The sequence below is a fragment of the Phyllobates terribilis genome, unplaced genomic scaffold, assembly GCF_046119375.1.
Source record: "Phyllobates terribilis strain yellow unplaced genomic scaffold, ASM4611937v1 Scaffold_5916__1_contigs__length_48294, whole genome shotgun sequence".
Lineage (NCBI taxonomy): Eukaryota > Metazoa > Chordata > Amphibia > Anura > Dendrobatidae > Phyllobates > Phyllobates terribilis.
In genome coordinates this window covers 16,338-35,076 of record NW_027368661.1, presented here as the reverse complement: position 1 = coordinate 35,076, position 18,739 = coordinate 16,338, and the positions used below count along the sequence as shown (strand labels likewise).

Genomic DNA, 18,739 nt, shown 5'->3' with positions numbered 1-18,739 from the left:
GAGATGAGCTCCTGGACTCCCGTTAAGAAGACATGTTGTCAACCTCTAGATCCCTTACATGCCTGCACTTTTCGGCTTGCTGCTGCTGCAATCCACGCGTTTTAGATCTGCATAACTCCACCTCTTTAAACACAGCACCTTCACCCCCTGCTGTTCCCACCCGCCTCAACACCGTTGGAAGGGAGGAGAACCAATTAAGGCGGGGGGTGGGGTGGAACGAGCAGCTGTCTACCCTTAGCAGGAGGGCTCCTGATTACATACCTCTCCTGCTGCTGCTGCTGCTGCTGGCTGTCCAGCAGCAGACTGAAGGTGGCTGCTGCTGTGCACAGGTATATAAAGGCTCAGAGCCTATTATGACACGCGCAGCCAGCGTTCCATTGCCACATTCCATCTACTGCAGGCAGGATACCTGGCTGGCTGAATGTCGCTGAGAAGCTCACAGAGACCGCCATAAGCAACAGTTTAACAGAATGCCACAGACTAATCAACCAAACTTTTTGGGTTGGGTTCTCTTTTATAGTCTGCAGGCATTAAATGAAAGAAGTCAGTGTTCCAGCAGAAGGAGACAACGTTTCAGAAAAGGCATTGTAGCAAACCAAAAAAGAAATTTTAAGCGCAGCAGTGTAACCAGCGCACATACCTGTTAGCTCGGGTGAGTTTAAAAGGCTGCTGTTGATAACAAGGGCATTTGCTAAATAGATGGTGTGTGTGCAACAATATACTGAAAGGTCAATTATATTGTGCAGCTTATCTCACCACCTGTAGTTATTTAGGTGAAAGCTCCAAAATGCTTGCCTAATATGTCTGTTTATCCAAAAGGAAGTAGAAAGGGAGAGCTAGAAAGATAGCATTGCATCACATTACATGGCAATGCAATGCACAGTTGCTGAAGTTGAACCAAAATGAGCTTGTAATCTGGCTTCTGCAACTTTGAACATGAAAAATCCAATGAGGAGAAGAAAAGCAGAGCCAAAGAGTCCATCCCAAAATCCGACAAACAAGCAAAATGAACAAAAAACATTGAATTCAATTCTTTCTGATTTTAGAAACTGCATTAAAGAAGGGGTGCACCGGTCCTGGAGATACTGCAATACCAGGTCAATGCGTGGAGTGGACAGAGCAAGCTCTTTTTCCATCTCCCTGTTCTAAAAATCCATTTAATATATGGTCCCCAGATAGGGGACGTATCAGATATTAAACTGATAAGAACAGATACTACACTTGATCTTAGCCAAAAGGCCGAGAAGCGATAACCAGAATTGGTTTCAAACTACGGAGCCACCCAAGGATCCTAAAAAGTCCATTTGTGGAGATGAGCTCCTGGACTCCCGTTAAGAAGACATGTTGTCAACCTCTAGATCCCTTACATGCCTGCACTTTTCGGCTTGCTGCTGCTGCAATCCACGCGTTTTAGATCTGCATAACTCCACCTCTTTAAACACAGCACCTTCACCCCCTGCTGTTCCCACCCGCCTCAACACCGTTGGAAGGGAGGAGAACCAATTAAGGCGGGGGGTGGGGTGGAACGAGCAGCTGTCTACCCTTAGCAGGAGGGCTCCTGATTACATACCTCTCCTGCTGCTGCTGCTGCTGCTGGCTGTCCAGCAGCAGACTGAAGGTGGCTGCTGCTGTGCACAGGTATATAAAGGCTCAGAGCCTATTATGACACGCGCAGCCAGCGTTCCATTGCCACATTCCATCTACTGCAGGCAGGATACCTGGCTGGCTGAATGTCGCTGAGAAGCTCACAGAGACCGCCATAAGCAACAGTTTAACAGAATGCCACAGACTAATCAACCAAACTTTTTGGGTTGGGTTCTCTTTTATAGTCTGCAGGCATTAAATGAAAGAAGTCAGTGTTCCAGCAGAAGGAGACAACGTTTCAGAAAAGGCATTGTAGCAAACCAAAAAAGAAATTTTAAGCGCAGCAGTGTAACCAGCGCACATACCTGTTAGCTCGGGTGAGTTTAAAAGGCTGCTGTTGATAACAAGGGCATTTGCTAAATAGATGGTGTGTGTGCAACAATATACTGAAAGGTCAATTATATTGTGCAGCTTATCTCACCACCTGTAGTTATTTAGGTGAAAGCTCCAAAATGCTTGCCTAATATGTCTGTTTATCCAAAAGGAAGTAGAAAGGGAGAGCTAGAAAGATAGCATTGCATCACATTACATGGCAATGCAATGCACAGTTGCTGAAGTTGAACCAAAATGAGCTTGTAATCTGGCTTCTGCAACTTTGAACATGAAAAATCCAATGAGGAGAAGAAAAGCAGAGCCAAAGAGTCCATCCCAAAATCCGACAAACAAGCAAAATGAACAAAAAACATTGAATTCAATTCTTTCTGATTTTAGAAACTGCATTAAAGAAGGGGTGCACCGGTCCTGGAGATACTGCAATACCAGGTCAATGCGTGGAGTGGACAGAGCAAGCTCTTTTTCCATCTCCCTGTTCTAAAAATCCATTTAATATATGGTCCCCAGATAGGGGACGTATCAGATATTAAACTGATAAGAACAGATACTACACTTGATCTTAGCCAAAAGGCCGAGAAGCGATAACCAGAATTGGTTTCAAACTACGGAGCCACCCAAGGATCCTAAAAAGTCCATTTGTGGAGATGAGCTCCTGGACTCCCGTTAAGAAGACATGTTGTCAACCTCTAGATCCCTTACATGCCTGCACTTTTCGGCTTGCTGCTGCTGCAATCCACGCGTTTTAGATCTGCATAACTCCACCTCTTTAAACACAGCACCTTCACCCCCTGCTGTTCCCACCCGCCTCAACACCGTTGGAAGGGAGGAGAACCAATTAAGGCGGGGGGTGGGGTGGAACGAGCAGCTGTCTACCCTTAGCAGGAGGGCTCCTGATTACATACCTCTCCTGCTGCTGCTGCTGCTGCTGGCTGTCCAGCAGCAGACTGAAGGTGGCTGCTGCTGTGCACAGGTATATAAAGGCTCAGAGCCTATTATGACACGCGCAGCCAGCGTTCCATTGCCACATTCCATCTACTGCAGGCAGGATACCTGGCTGGCTGAATGTCGCTGAGAAGCTCACAGAGACCGCCATAAGCAACAGTTTAACAGAATGCCACAGACTAATCAACCAAACTTTTTGGGTTGGGTTCTCTTTTATAGTCTGCAGGCATTAAATGAAAGAAGTCAGTGTTCCAGCAGAAGGAGACAACGTTTCAGAAAAGGCATTGTAGCAAACCAAAAAAGAAATTTTAAGCGCAGCAGTGTAACCAGCGCACATACCTGTTAGCTCGGGTGAGTTTAAAAGGCTGCTGTTGATAACAAGGGCATTTGCTAAATAGATGGTGTGTGTGCAACAATATACTGAAAGGTCAATTATATTGTGCAGCTTATCTCACCACCTGTAGTTATTTAGGTGAAAGCTCCAAAATGCTTGCCTAATATGTCTGTTTATCCAAAAGGAAGTAGAAAGGGAGAGCTAGAAAGATAGCATTGCATCACATTACATGGCAATGCAATGCACAGTTGCTGAAGTTGAACCAAAATGAGCTTGTAATCTGGCTTCTGCAACTTTGAACATGAAAAATCCAATGAGGAGAAGAAAAGCAGAGCCAAAGAGTCCATCCCAAAATCCGACAAACAAGCAAAATGAACAAAAAACATTGAATTCAATTCTTTCTGATTTTAGAAACTGCATTAAAGAAGGGGTGCACCGGTCCTGGAGATACTGCAATACCAGGTCAATGCGTGGAGTGGACAGAGCAAGCTCTTTTTCCATCTCCCTGTTCTAAAAATCCATTTAATATATGGTCCCCAGATAGGGGACGTATCAGATATTAAACTGATAAGAACAGATACTACACTTGATCTTAGCCAAAAGGCCGAGAAGCGATAACCAGAATTGGTTTCAAACTACGGAGCCACCCAAGGATCCTAAAAAGTCCATTTGTGGAGATGAGCTCCTGGACTCCCGTTAAGAAGACATGTTGTCAACCTCTAGATCCCTTACATGCCTGCACTTTTCGGCTTGCTGCTGCTGCAATCCACGCGTTTTAGATCTGCATAACTCCACCTCTTTAAACACAGCACCTTCACCCCCTGCTGTTCCCACCCGCCTCAACACCGTTGGAAGGGAGGAGAACCAATTAAGGCGGGGGGTGGGGTGGAACGAGCAGCTGTCTACCCTTAGCAGGAGGGCTCCTGATTACATACCTCTCCTGCTGCTGCTGCTGCTGCTGGCTGTCCAGCAGCAGACTGAAGGTGGCTGCTGCTGTGCACAGGTATATAAAGGCTCAGAGCCTATTATGACACGCGCAGCCAGCGTTCCATTGCCACATTCCATCTACTGCAGGCAGGATACCTGGCTGGCTGAATGTCGCTGAGAAGCTCACAGAGACCGCCATAAGCAACAGTTTAACAGAATGCCACAGACTAATCAACCAAACTTTTTGGGTTGGGTTCTCTTTTATAGTCTGCAGGCATTAAATGAAAGAAGTCAGTGTTCCAGCAGAAGGAGACAACGTTTCAGAAAAGGCATTGTAGCAAACCAAAAAAGAAATTTTAAGCGCAGCAGTGTAACCAGCGCACATACCTGTTAGCTCGGGTGAGTTTAAAAGGCTGCTGTTGATAACAAGGGCATTTGCTAAATAGATGGTGTGTGTGCAACAATATACTGAAAGGTCAATTATATTGTGCAGCTTATCTCACCACCTGTAGTTATTTAGGTGAAAGCTCCAAAATGCTTGCCTAATATGTCTGTTTATCCAAAAGGAAGTAGAAAGGGAGAGCTAGAAAGATAGCATTGCATCACATTACATGGCAATGCAATGCACAGTTGCTGAAGTTGAACCAAAATGAGCTTGTAATCTGGCTTCTGCAACTTTGAACATGAAAAATCCAATGAGGAGAAGAAAAGCAGAGCCAAAGAGTCCATCCCAAAATCCGACAAACAAGCAAAATGAACAAAAAACATTGAATTCAATTCTTTCTGATTTTAGAAACTGCATTAAAGAAGGGGTGCACCGGTCCTGGAGATACTGCAATACCAGGTCAATGCGTGGAGTGGACAGAGCAAGCTCTTTTTCCATCTCCCTGTTCTAAAAATCCATTTAATATATGGTCCCCAGATAGGGGACGTATCAGATATTAAACTGATAAGAACAGATACTACACTTGATCTTAGCCAAAAGGCCGAGAAGCGATAACCAGAATTGGTTTCAAACTACGGAGCCACCCAAGGATCCTAAAAAGTCCATTTGTGGAGATGAGCTCCTGGACTCCCGTTAAGAAGACATGTTGTCAACCTCTAGATCCCTTACATGCCTGCACTTTTCGGCTTGCTGCTGCTGCAATCCACGCGTTTTAGATCTGCATAACTCCACCTCTTTAAACACAGCACCTTCACCCCCTGCTGTTCCCACCCGCCTCAACACCGTTGGAAGGGAGGAGAACCAATTAAGGCGGGGGGTGGGGTGGAACGAGCAGCTGTCTACCCTTAGCAGGAGGGCTCCTGATTACATACCTCTCCTGCTGCTGCTGCTGCTGCTGGCTGTCCAGCAGCAGACTGAAGGTGGCTGCTGCTGTGCACAGGTATATAAAGGCTCAGAGCCTATTATGACACGCGCAGCCAGCGTTCCATTGCCACATTCCATCTACTGCAGGCAGGATACCTGGCTGGCTGAATGTCGCTGAGAAGCTCACAGAGACCGCCATAAGCAACAGTTTAACAGAATGCCACAGACTAATCAACCAAACTTTTTGGGTTGGGTTCTCTTTTATAGTCTGCAGGCATTAAATGAAAGAAGTCAGTGTTCCAGCAGAAGGAGACAACGTTTCAGAAAAGGCATTGTAGCAAACCAAAAAAGAAATTTTAAGCGCAGCAGTGTAACCAGCGCACATACCTGTTAGCTCGGGTGAGTTTAAAAGGCTGCTGTTGATAACAAGGGCATTTGCTAAATAGATGGTGTGTGTGCAACAATATACTGAAAGGTCAATTATATTGTGCAGCTTATCTCACCACCTGTAGTTATTTAGGTGAAAGCTCCAAAATGCTTGCCTAATATGTCTGTTTATCCAAAAGGAAGTAGAAAGGGAGAGCTAGAAAGATAGCATTGCATCACATTACATGGCAATGCAATGCACAGTTGCTGAAGTTGAACCAAAATGAGCTTGTAATCTGGCTTCTGCAACTTTGAACATGAAAAATCCAATGAGGAGAAGAAAAGCAGAGCCAAAGAGTCCATCCCAAAATCCGACAAACAAGCAAAATGAACAAAAAACATTGAATTCAATTCTTTCTGATTTTAGAAACTGCATTAAAGAAGGGGTGCACCGGTCCTGGAGATACTGCAATACCAGGTCAATGCGTGGAGTGGACAGAGCAAGCTCTTTTTCCATCTCCCTGTTCTAAAAATCCATTTAATATATGGTCCCCAGATAGGGGACGTATCAGATATTAAACTGATAAGAACAGATACTACACTTGATCTTAGCCAAAAGGCCGAGAAGCGATAACCAGAATTGGTTTCAAACTACGGAGCCACCCAAGGATCCTAAAAAGTCCATTTGTGGAGATGAGCTCCTGGACTCCCGTTAAGAAGACATGTTGTCAACCTCTAGATCCCTTACATGCCTGCACTTTTCGGCTTGCTGCTGCTGCAATCCACGCGTTTTAGATCTGCATAACTCCACCTCTTTAAACACAGCACCTTCACCCCCTGCTGTTCCCACCCGCCTCAACACCGTTGGAAGGGAGGAGAACCAATTAAGGCGGGGGGTGGGGTGGAACGAGCAGCTGTCTACCCTTAGCAGGAGGGCTCCTGATTACATACCTCTCCTGCTGCTGCTGCTGCTGCTGGCTGTCCAGCAGCAGACTGAAGGTGGCTGCTGCTGTGCACAGGTATATAAAGGCTCAGAGCCTATTATGACACGCGCAGCCAGCGTTCCATTGCCACATTCCATCTACTGCAGGCAGGATACCTGGCTGGCTGAATGTCGCTGAGAAGCTCACAGAGACCGCCATAAGCAACAGTTTAACAGAATGCCACAGACTAATCAACCAAACTTTTTGGGTTGGGTTCTCTTTTATAGTCTGCAGGCATTAAATGAAAGAAGTCAGTGTTCCAGCAGAAGGAGACAACGTTTCAGAAAAGGCATTGTAGCAAACCAAAAAAGAAATTTTAAGCGCAGCAGTGTAACCAGCGCACATACCTGTTAGCTCGGGTGAGTTTAAAAGGCTGCTGTTGATAACAAGGGCATTTGCTAAATAGATGGTGTGTGTGCAACAATATACTGAAAGGTCAATTATATTGTGCAGCTTATCTCACCACCTGTAGTTATTTAGGTGAAAGCTCCAAAATGCTTGCCTAATATGTCTGTTTATCCAAAAGGAAGTAGAAAGGGAGAGCTAGAAAGATAGCATTGCATCACATTACATGGCAATGCAATGCACAGTTGCTGAAGTTGAACCAAAATGAGCTTGTAATCTGGCTTCTGCAACTTTGAACATGAAAAATCCAATGAGGAGAAGAAAAGCAGAGCCAAAGAGTCCATCCCAAAATCCGACAAACAAGCAAAATGAACAAAAAACATTGAATTCAATTCTTTCTGATTTTAGAAACTGCATTAAAGAAGGGGTGCACCGGTCCTGGAGATACTGCAATACCAGGTCAATGCGTGGAGTGGACAGAGCAAGCTCTTTTTCCATCTCCCTGTTCTAAAAATCCATTTAATATATGGTCCCCAGATAGGGGACGTATCAGATATTAAACTGATAAGAACAGATACTACACTTGATCTTAGCCAAAAGGCCGAGAAGCGATAACCAGAATTGGTTTCAAACTACGGAGCCACCCAAGGATCCTAAAAAGTCCATTTGTGGAGATGAGCTCCTGGACTCCCGTTAAGAAGACATGTTGTCAACCTCTAGATCCCTTACATGCCTGCACTTTTCGGCTTGCTGCTGCTGCAATCCACGCGTTTTAGATCTGCATAACTCCACCTCTTTAAACACAGCACCTTCACCCCCTGCTGTTCCCACCCGCCTCAACACCGTTGGAAGGGAGGAGAACCAATTAAGGCGGGGGGTGGGGTGGAACGAGCAGCTGTCTACCCTTAGCAGGAGGGCTCCTGATTACATACCTCTCCTGCTGCTGCTGCTGCTGCTGGCTGTCCAGCAGCAGACTGAAGGTGGCTGCTGCTGTGCACAGGTATATAAAGGCTCAGAGCCTATTATGACACGCGCAGCCAGCGTTCCATTGCCACATTCCATCTACTGCAGGCAGGATACCTGGCTGGCTGAATGTCGCTGAGAAGCTCACAGAGACCGCCATAAGCAACAGTTTAACAGAATGCCACAGACTAATCAACCAAACTTTTTGGGTTGGGTTCTCTTTTATAGTCTGCAGGCATTAAATGAAAGAAGTCAGTGTTCCAGCAGAAGGAGACAACGTTTCAGAAAAGGCATTGTAGCAAACCAAAAAAGAAATTTTAAGCGCAGCAGTGTAACCAGCGCACATACCTGTTAGCTCGGGTGAGTTTAAAAGGCTGCTGTTGATAACAAGGGCATTTGCTAAATAGATGGTGTGTGTGCAACAATATACTGAAAGGTCAATTATATTGTGCAGCTTATCTCACCACCTGTAGTTATTTAGGTGAAAGCTCCAAAATGCTTGCCTAATATGTCTGTTTATCCAAAAGGAAGTAGAAAGGGAGAGCTAGAAAGATAGCATTGCATCACATTACATGGCAATGCAATGCACAGTTGCTGAAGTTGAACCAAAATGAGCTTGTAATCTGGCTTCTGCAACTTTGAACATGAAAAATCCAATGAGGAGAAGAAAAGCAGAGCCAAAGAGTCCATCCCAAAATCCGACAAACAAGCAAAATGAACAAAAAACATTGAATTCAATTCTTTCTGATTTTAGAAACTGCATTAAAGAAGGGGTGCACCGGTCCTGGAGATACTGCAATACCAGGTCAATGCGTGGAGTGGACAGAGCAAGCTCTTTTTCCATCTCCCTGTTCTAAAAATCCATTTAATATATGGTCCCCAGATAGGGGACGTATCAGATATTAAACTGATAAGAACAGATACTACACTTGATCTTAGCCAAAAGGCCAGAGAAGCGATAACCAGAATTGGTTTCAAACTACGGAGCCACCCAAGGATCCTAAAAAGTCCATTTGTGGAGATGAGCTCCTGGACTCCCGTTAAGAAGACATGTTGTCAACCTCTAGATCCCTTACATGCCTGCACTTTTCGGCTTGCTGCTGCTGCAATCCACGCGTTTTAGATCTGCATAACTCCACCTCTTTAAACACAGCACCTTCACCCCCTGCTGTTCCCACCCGCCTCAACACCGTTGGAAGGGAGGAGAACCAATTAAGGCGGGGGGTGGGGTGGAACGAGCAGCTGTCTACCCTTAGCAGGAGGGCTCCTGATTACATACCTCTCCTGCTGCTGCTGCTGCTGCTGGCTGTCCAGCAGCAGACTGAAGGTGGCTGCTGCTGTGCACAGGTATATAAAGGCTCAGAGCCTATTATGACACGCGCAGCCAGCGTTCCATTGCCACATTCCATCTACTGCAGGCAGGATACCTGGCTGGCTGAATGTCGCTGAGAAGCTCACAGAGACCGCCATAAGCAACAGTTTAACAGAATGCCACAGACTAATCAACCAAACTTTTTGGGTTGGGTTCTCTTTTATAGTCTGCAGGCATTAAATGAAAGAAGTCAGTGTTCCAGCAGAAGGAGACAACGTTTCAGAAAAGGCATTGTAGCAAACCAAAAAAGAAATTTTAAGCGCAGCAGTGTAACCAGCGCACATACCTGTTAGCTCGGGTGAGTTTAAAAGGCTGCTGTTGATAACAAGGGCATTTGCTAAATAGATGGTGTGTGTGCAACAATATACTGAAAGGTCAATTATATTGTGCAGCTTATCTCACCACCTGTAGTTATTTAGGTGAAAGCTCCAAAATGCTTGCCTAATATGTCTGTTTATCCAAAAGGAAGTAGAAAGGGAGAGCTAGAAAGATAGCATTGCATCACATTACATGGCAATGCAATGCACAGTTGCTGAAGTTGAACCAAAATGAGCTTGTAATCTGGCTTCTGCAACTTTGAACATGAAAAATCCAATGAGGAGAAGAAAAGCAGAGCCAAAGAGTCCATCCCAAAATCCGACAAACAAGCAAAATGAACAAAAAACATTGAATTCAATTCTTTCTGATTTTAGAAACTGCATTAAAGAAGGGGTGCACCGGTCCTGGAGATACTGCAATACCAGGTCAATGCGTGGAGTGGACAGAGCAAGCTCTTTTTCCATCTCCCTGTTCTAAAAATCCATTTAATATATGGTCCCCAGATAGGGGACGTATCAGATATTAAACTGATAAGAACAGATACTACACTTGATCTTAGCCAAAAGGCCGAGAAGCGATAACCAGAATTGGTTTCAAACTACGGAGCCACCCAAGGATCCTAAAAAGTCCATTTGTGGAGATGAGCTCCTGGACTCCCGTTAAGAAGACATGTTGTCAACCTCTAGATCCCTTACATGCCTGCACTTTTCGGCTTGCTGCTGCTGCAATCCACGCGTTTTAGATCTGCATAACTCCACCTCTTTAAACACAGCACCTTCACCCCCTGCTGTTCCCACCCGCCTCAACACCGTTGGAAGGGAGGAGAACCAATTAAGGCGGGGGGTGGGGTGGAACGAGCAGCTGTCTACCCTTAGCAGGAGGGCTCCTGATTACATACCTCTCCTGCTGCTGCTGCTGCTGCTGGCTGTCCAGCAGCAGACTGAAGGTGGCTGCTGCTGTGCACAGGTATATAAAGGCTCAGAGCCTATTATGACACGCGCAGCCAGCGTTCCATTGCCACATTCCATCTACTGCAGGCAGGATACCTGGCTGGCTGAATGTCGCTGAGAAGCTCACAGAGACCGCCATAAGCAACAGTTTAACAGAATGCCACAGACTAATCAACCAAACTTTTTGGGTTGGGTTCTCTTTTATAGTCTGCAGGCATTAAATGAAAGAAGTCAGTGTTCCAGCAGAAGGAGACAACGTTTCAGAAAAGGCATTGTAGCAAACCAAAAAAGAAATTTTAAGCGCAGCAGTGTAACCAGCGCACATACCTGTTAGCTCGGGTGAGTTTAAAAGGCTGCTGTTGATAACAAGGGCATTTGCTAAATAGATGGTGTGTGTGCAACAATATACTGAAAGGTCAATTATATTGTGCAGCTTATCTCACCACCTGTAGTTATTTAGGTGAAAGCTCCAAAATGCTGCCTAATATGTCTGTTTATCCAAAAGGAAGTAGAAAGGGAGAGCTAGAAAGATAGCATTGCATCACATTACATGGCAATGCAATGCACAGTTGCTGAAGTTGAACCAAAATGAGCTTGTAATCTGGCTTCTGCAACTTTGAACATGAAAAATCCAATGAGGAGAAGAAAAGCAGAGCCAAAGAGTCCATCCCAAAATCCGACAAACAAGCAAAATGAACAAAAAACATTGAATTCAATTCTTTCTGATTTTAGAAACTGCATTAAAGAAGGGGTGCACCGGTCCTGGAGATACTGCAATACCAGGTCAATGCGTGGAGTGGACAGAGCAAGCTCTTTTTCCATCTCCCTGTTCTAAAAATCCATTTAATATATGGTCCCCAGATAGGGGACGTATCAGATATTAAACTGATAAGAACAGATACTACACTTGATCTTAGCCAAAAGGCCGAGAAGCGATAACCAGAATTGGTTTCAAACTACGGAGCCACCCAAGGATCCTAAAAAGTCCATTTGTGGAGATGAGCTCCTGGACTCCCGTTAAGAAGACATGTTGTCAACCTCTAGATCCCTTACATGCCTGCACTTTTCGGCTTGCTGCTGCTGCAATCCACGCGTTTTAGATCTGCATAACTCCACCTCTTTAAACACAGCACCTTCACCCCCTGCTGTTCCCACCCGCCTCAACACCGTTGGAAGGGAGGAGAACCAATTAAGGCGGGGGGTGGGGTGGAACGAGCAGCTGTCTACCCTTAGCAGGAGGGCTCCTGATTACATACCTCTCCTGCTGCTGCTGCTGCTGCTGGCTGTCCAGCAGCAGACTGAAGGTGGCTGCTGCTGTGCACAGGTATATAAAGGCTCAGAGCCTATTATGACACGCGCAGCCAGCGTTCCATTGCCACATTCCATCTACTGCAGGCAGGATACCTGGCTGGCTGAATGTCGCTGAGAAGCTCACAGAGACCGCCATAAGCAACAGTTTAACAGAATGCCACAGACTAATCAACCAAACTTTTTGGGTTGGGTTCTCTTTTATAGTCTGCAGGCATTAAATGAAAGAAGTCAGTGTTCCAGCAGAAGGAGACAACGTTTCAGAAAAGGCATTGTAGCAAACCAAAAAAGAAATTTTAAGCGCAGCAGTGTAACCAGCGCACATACCTGTTAGCTCGGGTGAGTTTAAAAGGCTGCTGTTGATAACAAGGGCATTTGCTAAATAGATGGTGTGTGTGCAACAATATACTGAAAGGTCAATTATATTGTGCAGCTTATCTCACCACCTGTAGTTATTTAGGTGAAAGCTCCAAAATGCTTGCCTAATATGTCTGTTTATCCAAAAGGAAGTAGAAAGGGAGAGCTAGAAAGATAGCATTGCATCACATTACATGGCAATGCAATGCACAGTTGCTGAAGTTGAACCAAAATGAGCTTGTAATCTGGCTTCTGCAACTTTGAACATGAAAAATCCAATGAGGAGAAGAAAAGCAGAGCCAAAGAGTCCATCCCAAAATCCGACAAACAAGCAAAATGAACAAAAAACATTGAATTCAATTCTTTCTGATTTTAGAAACTGCATTAAAGAAGGGGTGCACCGGTCCTGGAGATACTGCAATACCAGGTCAATGCGTGGAGTGGACAGAGCAAGCTCTTTTTCCATCTCCCTGTTCTAAAAATCCATTTAATATATGGTCCCCAGATAGGGGACGTATCAGATATTAAACTGATAAGAACAGATACTACACTTGATCTTAGCCAAAAGGCCGAGAAGCGATAACCAGAATTGGTTTCAAACTACGGAGCCACCCAAGGATCCTAAAAAGTCCATTTGTGGAGATGAGCTCCTGGACTCCCGTTAAGAAGACATGTTGTCAACCTCTAGATCCCTTACATGCCTGCACTTTTCGGCTTGCTGCTGCTGCAATCCACGCGTTTTAGATCTGCATAACTCCACCTCTTTAAACACAGCACCTTCACCCCCTGCTGTTCCCACCCGCCTCAACACCGTTGGAAGGGAGGAGAACCAATTAAGGCGGGGGGTGGGGTGGAACGAGCAGCTGTCTACCCTTAGCAGGAGGGCTCCTGATTACATACCTCTCCTGCTGCTGCTGCTGCTGCTGGCTGTCCAGCAGCAGACTGAAGGTGGCTGCTGCTGTGCACAGGTATATAAAGGCTCAGAGCCTATTATGACACGCGCAGCCAGCGTTCCATTGCCACATTCCATCTACTGCAGGCAGGATACCTGGCTGGCTGAATGTCGCTGAGAAGCTCACAGAGACCGCCATAAGCAACAGTTTAACAGAATGCCACAGACTAATCAACCAAACTTTTTGGGTTGGGTTCTCTTTTATAGTCTGCAGGCATTAAATGAAAGAAGTCAGTGTTCCAGCAGAAGGAGACAACGTTTCAGAAAAGGCATTGTAGCAAACCAAAAAAGAAATTTTAAGCGCAGCAGTGTAACCAGCGCACATACCTGTTAGCTCGGGTGAGTTTAAAAGGCTGCTGTTGATAACAAGGGCATTTGCTAAATAGATGGTGTGTGTGCAACAATATACTGAAAGGTCAATTATATTGTGCAGCTTATCTCACCACCTGTAGTTATTTAGGTGAAAGCTCCAAAATGCTTGCCTAATATGTCTGTTTATCCAAAAGGAAGTAGAAAGGGAGAGCTAGAAAGATAGCATTGCATCACATTACATGGCAATGCAATGCACAGTTGCTGAAGTTGAACCAAAATGAGCTTGTAATCTGGCTTCTGCAACTTTGAACATGAAAAATCCAATGAGGAGAAGAAAAGCAGAGCCAAAGAGTCCATCCCAAAATCCGACAAACAAGCAAAATGAACAAAAAACATTGAATTCAATTCTTTCTGATTTTAGAAACTGCATTAAAGAAGGGGTGCACCGGTCCTGGAGATACTGCAATACCAGGTCAATGCGTGGAGTGGACAGAGCAAGCTCTTTTTCCATCTCCCTGTTCTAAAAATCCATTTAATATATGGTCCCCAGATAGGGGACGTATCAGTATTAAACTGATAAGAACAGATACTACACTTGATCTTAGCCAAAAGGCCGAGAAGCGATAACCAGAATTGGTTTCAACTACGGAGCCACCCAAGGATCCTAAAAAGTCCATTTGTGGAGATGAGCTCCTGGACTCCCGTTAAGAAGACATGTTGTCAACCTCTAGATCCCTTACATGCCTGCACTTTTCGGCTTGCTGCTGCTGCAATCCACGCGTTTTAGATCTGCATAACTCCACCTCTTTAAACACAGCACCTTCACCCCCTGCTGTTCCCACCCGCCTCAACACCGTTGGAAGGGAGGAGAACAATTAAGGCGGGGGGTGGGGTGGAACGAGCAGCTGTCTACCCTTAGCAGGAGGGCTCCTGATTACATACCTCTCCTGCTGCTGCTGCTGCTGCTGGCTGTCCAGCAGCAGACTGAAGGTGGCTGCTGCTGTGCACAGGTATATAAAGGCTCAGAGCCTATTATGACACGCGCAGCCCAGCGTTCCATTGCCACATTCCATCTACTGCAGGCAGGATACCTGGCTGGCTGAATGTCGCTGAGAAGCTCACAGAGACCGCCATAAGCAACAGTTTAACAGAATGCCACAGACTAATCAACCAAACTTTTTGGGTTGGGTTCTCTTTTATAGTCTGCAGGCATTAAATGAAAGAAGTCAGTGTTCCAGCAGAAGGAGACAACGTTTCAGAAAAGGCATTGTAGCAAACCAAAAAAGAAATTTTAAGCGCAGCAGTGTAACCAGCGCACATACCTGTTAGCTCGGGTGAGTTTAAAAGGCTGCTGTTGATAACAAGGGCATTTGCTAAATAGATGGTGTGGTGCAACAATATACTGAAAGGTCAATTATATTGTGCAGCTTATCTCACCACCTGTAGTTATTTAGGTGAAAGCTCCAAAATGCTTGCCTAATATGTCTGTTTATCCAAAAGGAAGTAGAAAGGGAGAGCTAGAAAGATAGCATTGCATCACATTACATGGCAATGCAATGCACAGTTGCTGAAGTTGAACCAAAATGAGCTTGTAATCTGGCTTCTGCAACTTTGAACATGAAAAATCCAATGAGGAGAAGAAAAGCAGAGCCAAAGAGTCCATCCCAAAATCCGACAAACAAGCAAAATGAACAAAAAACATTGAATTCAATTCTTTCTGATTTTAGAAACTGCATTAAAGAAGGGGTGCACCGGTCCTGGAGATACTGCAATACCAGGTCAATGCGTGGAGTGGACAGAGCAAGCTCTTTTTCCATCTCCCTGTTCTAAAAATCCATTTAATATATGGTCCCAGATAGGGGACGTATCAGATATTAAACTGATAAGAACAGATACTACACTTGATCTTAGCCAAAAGGCCGAGAAGCGATAACCAGAATTGGTTTCAAACTACGGAGCCACCCAAGGATCCTAAAAAGTCATTTGTGGAGATGAGCTCCTGGACTCCCGTTAAGAAGACATGTTGTCAACCTCTAGATCCCTTACATGCCTGCACTTTTCGGCTTGCTGCTGCTGCAATCCACGCGTTTTAGATCTGCATAACTCCACCTCTTTAAACACAGCACCTTCACCCCCTGCTGTTCCCACCCGCCTCAACACCGTTGGAAGGGAGGAGAACCAATTAAGGCGGGGGGTGGGGTGGAACGAGCAGCTGTCTACCCTTAGCAGGAGGGCTCCTGATTACATACCTCTCCTGCTGCTGCTGCTGCTGCTGGCTGTCCAGCAGCAGACTGAAGGTGGCTGCTGCTGTGCACAGGTATATAAAGGCTCAGAGCCTATTATGACACGCGCAGCCAGCGTTCCATTGCCACATTCCATCTACTGCAGGCAGGATACCTGGCTGGCTGAATGTCGCTGAGAAGCTCACAGAGACCGCCATAAGCAACAGTTTAACAGAATGCCACAGACTAATCAACCAAACTTTTTGGGTTGGGTTCTCTTTTATAGTCTGCAGGCATTAAATGAAAGAAGTCAGTGTTCCAGCAGAAGGAGACAACGTTTCAGAAAAGGCATTGTAGCAAACCAAAAAAGAAATTTTAAGCGCAGCAGTGTAACCAGCGCACATACCTGTTAGCTCGGTGAGTTTAAAAGGCTGCTGTTGATAACAAGGGCATTTGCTAAATAGATGGTGTGTGTGCAACAATATACTGAAAGGTCAATTATATTGTGCAGCTTATCTCACACCTGTAGTTATTTAGGTGAAAGCTCCAAAATGCTTGCCTAATATGTCTGTTTATCCAAAAGGAAGTAGAAAGGGAGAGCTAGAAAGATAGCATTGCATCACATTACATGGCAATGCAATGCACAGTTGCTGAAGTTGAACCAAAATGAGCTTGTAATCTGGCTTCTGCAACTTTGAACATGAAAAATCCAATGAGGAGAAGAAAAGCAGAGCCAAAGAGTCCATCCCAAAATCCGACAAACAAGCAAAATGAACAAAAAACATTGAATTCAATTCTTTCTGATTTAGAAACTGCATTAAAGAAGGGGTGCACCGGTCCTGGAGATACTGCAATACCAGGTCAATGCGTGGAGTGGACAGAGCAAGCTCTTTTTCCATCTCCCTGTTCTAAAAATCCATTTAATATATGGTCCCCAGATAGGGGACGTATCAGATATTAAACTGATAAGAACAGATACTACACTTGATCTTAGCCAAAAGGCCGAGAAGCGATAACCAGAATTGGTTTCAAACTACGGAGCCACCCAAGGATCCTAAAAAGTCCATTTGTGGAGATGAGCTCCTGGACTCCCGTTAAGAAGACATGTTGTCAACCTCTAGATCCCTTACATGCCTGCACTTTTCGGCTTGCTGCTGCTGCAATCCACGCGTTTTAGATCTGCATAACTCCACCTCTTTAAACACAGCACCTTCACCCCCTGCTGTTCCCACCCGCCTCAACACCGTTGGAAGGGAGGAGAACCAATTAAGGCGGGGGGTGGGGTGGAACGAGCAGCTGTCTACCCTTAGCAGGAGGGCTCCTGATTACATACCTCTCCTGCTGCTGCTGCTGCTGCTGGCTGTCCAGCAGCAGACTGAAGGTGGCTGCTGCTGTGCACAGGTATATAAAGGCTCAGAGCCTATTAGACACGCGCAGCCAGCGTTCCCATTGCCACATTCCATCTACTGCAGGCAGGATACCTGGCTGGCTGAATGTCGCTGAGAAGCTCACAGAGACCGCCATAAGCAACAGTTTAACAGAATGCCACAGACTAATCAACCAAACTTTTGGGGTTGGGTTCTCTTTTATAGTCTGCAGGCATTAAATGAAAGAAGTCAGTGTTCCAGCAGAAGGAGACAACGTTTCAGAAAAGGCATTGTAGCAAACCAAAAAAGAAATTTTAAGCGCAGCAGTGTAACCAGCGCACATACCTGTTAGCTCGGGTGAGTTTAAAAGGCTGCTGTTGATAACAAGGGCATTTGCTAAATAGATGGTGTGTGTGCAACAATATACTGAAAGGTCAATTATATTGTGCAGCTTATCTCACCACCTGTAGTTATTTAGGTGAAAGCTCCAAAATGCTTGCCTAATATGTCTGTTTATCCAAAAGGAAGTAGAAAGGGAGAGCTAGAAAGATAGCATTGCATCACATTACATGGCAATGCAATGCACAGTTGCTGAAGTTGAACCAAAATGAGCTTGTAATCTGGCTTCTGCAACTTTGAACATGAAAAATCCAATGAGGAGAAGAAAAGCAGAGCCAAAGAGTCCATCCCAAAATCCCGACAAACAAGCAAAATGAACAAAAAACATTGAATTCAATTCTTTCTGATTTTAGAAACTGCATTAAAGAAGGGGTGCACCGGTCCTGGAGATACTGCAATACCAGGTCAATGCGTGGAGTGGACAGAGCAAGCTCTTTTTCCATCTCCCTGTTCTAAAAATCCATTTAATATATGGTCCCAGATAGGGGACGTATCAGATATTAAAACTGATAAGAACAGATACTACACTTGATCTTAGCCAAAAGGCCGAGAAGCGATAACCAGAATTGGTTTCAAACTACGGAGCCACCCAAGGATCCTAAAAAGTCCATTTGTGGAGATGAGCTCCTGGACTCCCGTTAAGAAGACATGTTGTCAACCTCTAGATCCCTTACATGCCTGCACTTTTCGGCTTGCTGCTGCTGCAATCCACGCGTTTTAGATCTGCATAACTCCACCTCTTTAAACACAGCACCTTCACCCCCTGCTGTTCCCACCCGCCTCAACACCGTTGGAAGGGAGGAGAACCAATTAAGGCGGGGGGTGGGGTGGAACGAGCAGCTGTCTACCCTTAGCAGGAGGGCTCCTGATTACATACCTCTCCTGCTGCTGCTGCTGCTGCTGGCTGTCCAGCAGCAGACTGAAGGTGGCTGCTGCTGTGCACAGGTATATAAAGGCTCAGAGCCTATTATGACACGCGCAGCCAGCGTTCCATTGCCACATTCCATCTACTGCAGGCAGGATACCTGGCTGGCTG

The 18,739-nt window shown here is 45.4% G+C and overlaps 14 non-coding genes across 14 annotated transcripts; all 14 read right to left on the bottom strand.

The window, feature by feature from the left end:
• Window positions 1-1,060: 1,060 nt before the first annotated feature.
• On the bottom strand, window positions 1,061-1,251 carry LOC141250573 (U2 spliceosomal RNA). The gene has a single exon (XR_012312735.1). It is a non-coding gene; the product is annotated as a U2 spliceosomal RNA (small nuclear RNA).
• Window positions 1,252-2,369: 1,118 nt separating this feature from the next.
• Window positions 2,370-2,560, bottom strand: LOC141250572 (U2 spliceosomal RNA). The gene has a single exon (XR_012312734.1). It is a non-coding gene; the product is annotated as a U2 spliceosomal RNA (small nuclear RNA).
• Window positions 2,561-3,678: 1,118 nt separating this feature from the next.
• LOC141250571 (U2 spliceosomal RNA) lies at window positions 3,679-3,869 on the bottom strand. Its single transcript, XR_012312733.1, has one exon. It is a non-coding gene; the product is annotated as a U2 spliceosomal RNA (small nuclear RNA).
• A 1,118-nt stretch (window positions 3,870-4,987) lies between these two features.
• On the bottom strand, window positions 4,988-5,178 carry LOC141250570 (U2 spliceosomal RNA). Its single transcript, XR_012312732.1, has one exon. It is a non-coding gene; the product is annotated as a U2 spliceosomal RNA (small nuclear RNA).
• A 1,118-nt stretch (window positions 5,179-6,296) lies between these two features.
• On the bottom strand, window positions 6,297-6,487 carry LOC141250568 (U2 spliceosomal RNA). Its single transcript, XR_012312729.1, has one exon. It is a non-coding gene; the product is annotated as a U2 spliceosomal RNA (small nuclear RNA).
• A 1,118-nt stretch (window positions 6,488-7,605) lies between these two features.
• LOC141250567 (U2 spliceosomal RNA) lies at window positions 7,606-7,796 on the bottom strand. The gene has a single exon (XR_012312728.1). It is a non-coding gene; the product is annotated as a U2 spliceosomal RNA (small nuclear RNA).
• A 1,118-nt stretch (window positions 7,797-8,914) lies between these two features.
• On the bottom strand, window positions 8,915-9,106 carry LOC141250587 (U2 spliceosomal RNA). The gene has a single exon (XR_012312748.1). It is a non-coding gene; the product is annotated as a U2 spliceosomal RNA (small nuclear RNA).
• Window positions 9,107-10,224: 1,118 nt separating this feature from the next.
• LOC141250566 (U2 spliceosomal RNA) lies at window positions 10,225-10,415 on the bottom strand. Its single transcript, XR_012312727.1, has one exon. It is a non-coding gene; the product is annotated as a U2 spliceosomal RNA (small nuclear RNA).
• Window positions 10,416-11,532: 1,117 nt separating this feature from the next.
• Window positions 11,533-11,723, bottom strand: LOC141250564 (U2 spliceosomal RNA). Its single transcript, XR_012312726.1, has one exon. It is a non-coding gene; the product is annotated as a U2 spliceosomal RNA (small nuclear RNA).
• A 1,118-nt stretch (window positions 11,724-12,841) lies between these two features.
• LOC141250563 (U2 spliceosomal RNA) lies at window positions 12,842-13,032 on the bottom strand. The gene has a single exon (XR_012312725.1). It is a non-coding gene; the product is annotated as a U2 spliceosomal RNA (small nuclear RNA).
• Window positions 13,033-14,150: 1,118 nt separating this feature from the next.
• Window positions 14,151-14,340, bottom strand: LOC141250589 (U2 spliceosomal RNA). Its single transcript, XR_012312750.1, has one exon. It is a non-coding gene; the product is annotated as a U2 spliceosomal RNA (small nuclear RNA).
• Window positions 14,341-15,456: 1,116 nt separating this feature from the next.
• LOC141250590 (U2 spliceosomal RNA) lies at window positions 15,457-15,646 on the bottom strand. Its single transcript, XR_012312751.1, has one exon. It is a non-coding gene; the product is annotated as a U2 spliceosomal RNA (small nuclear RNA).
• Window positions 15,647-16,760: 1,114 nt separating this feature from the next.
• LOC141250562 (U2 spliceosomal RNA) lies at window positions 16,761-16,951 on the bottom strand. Its single transcript, XR_012312724.1, has one exon. It is a non-coding gene; the product is annotated as a U2 spliceosomal RNA (small nuclear RNA).
• A 1,119-nt stretch (window positions 16,952-18,070) lies between these two features.
• Window positions 18,071-18,261, bottom strand: LOC141250593 (U2 spliceosomal RNA). Its single transcript, XR_012312754.1, has one exon. It is a non-coding gene; the product is annotated as a U2 spliceosomal RNA (small nuclear RNA).
• Window positions 18,262-18,739: the final 478 nt, after the last annotated feature.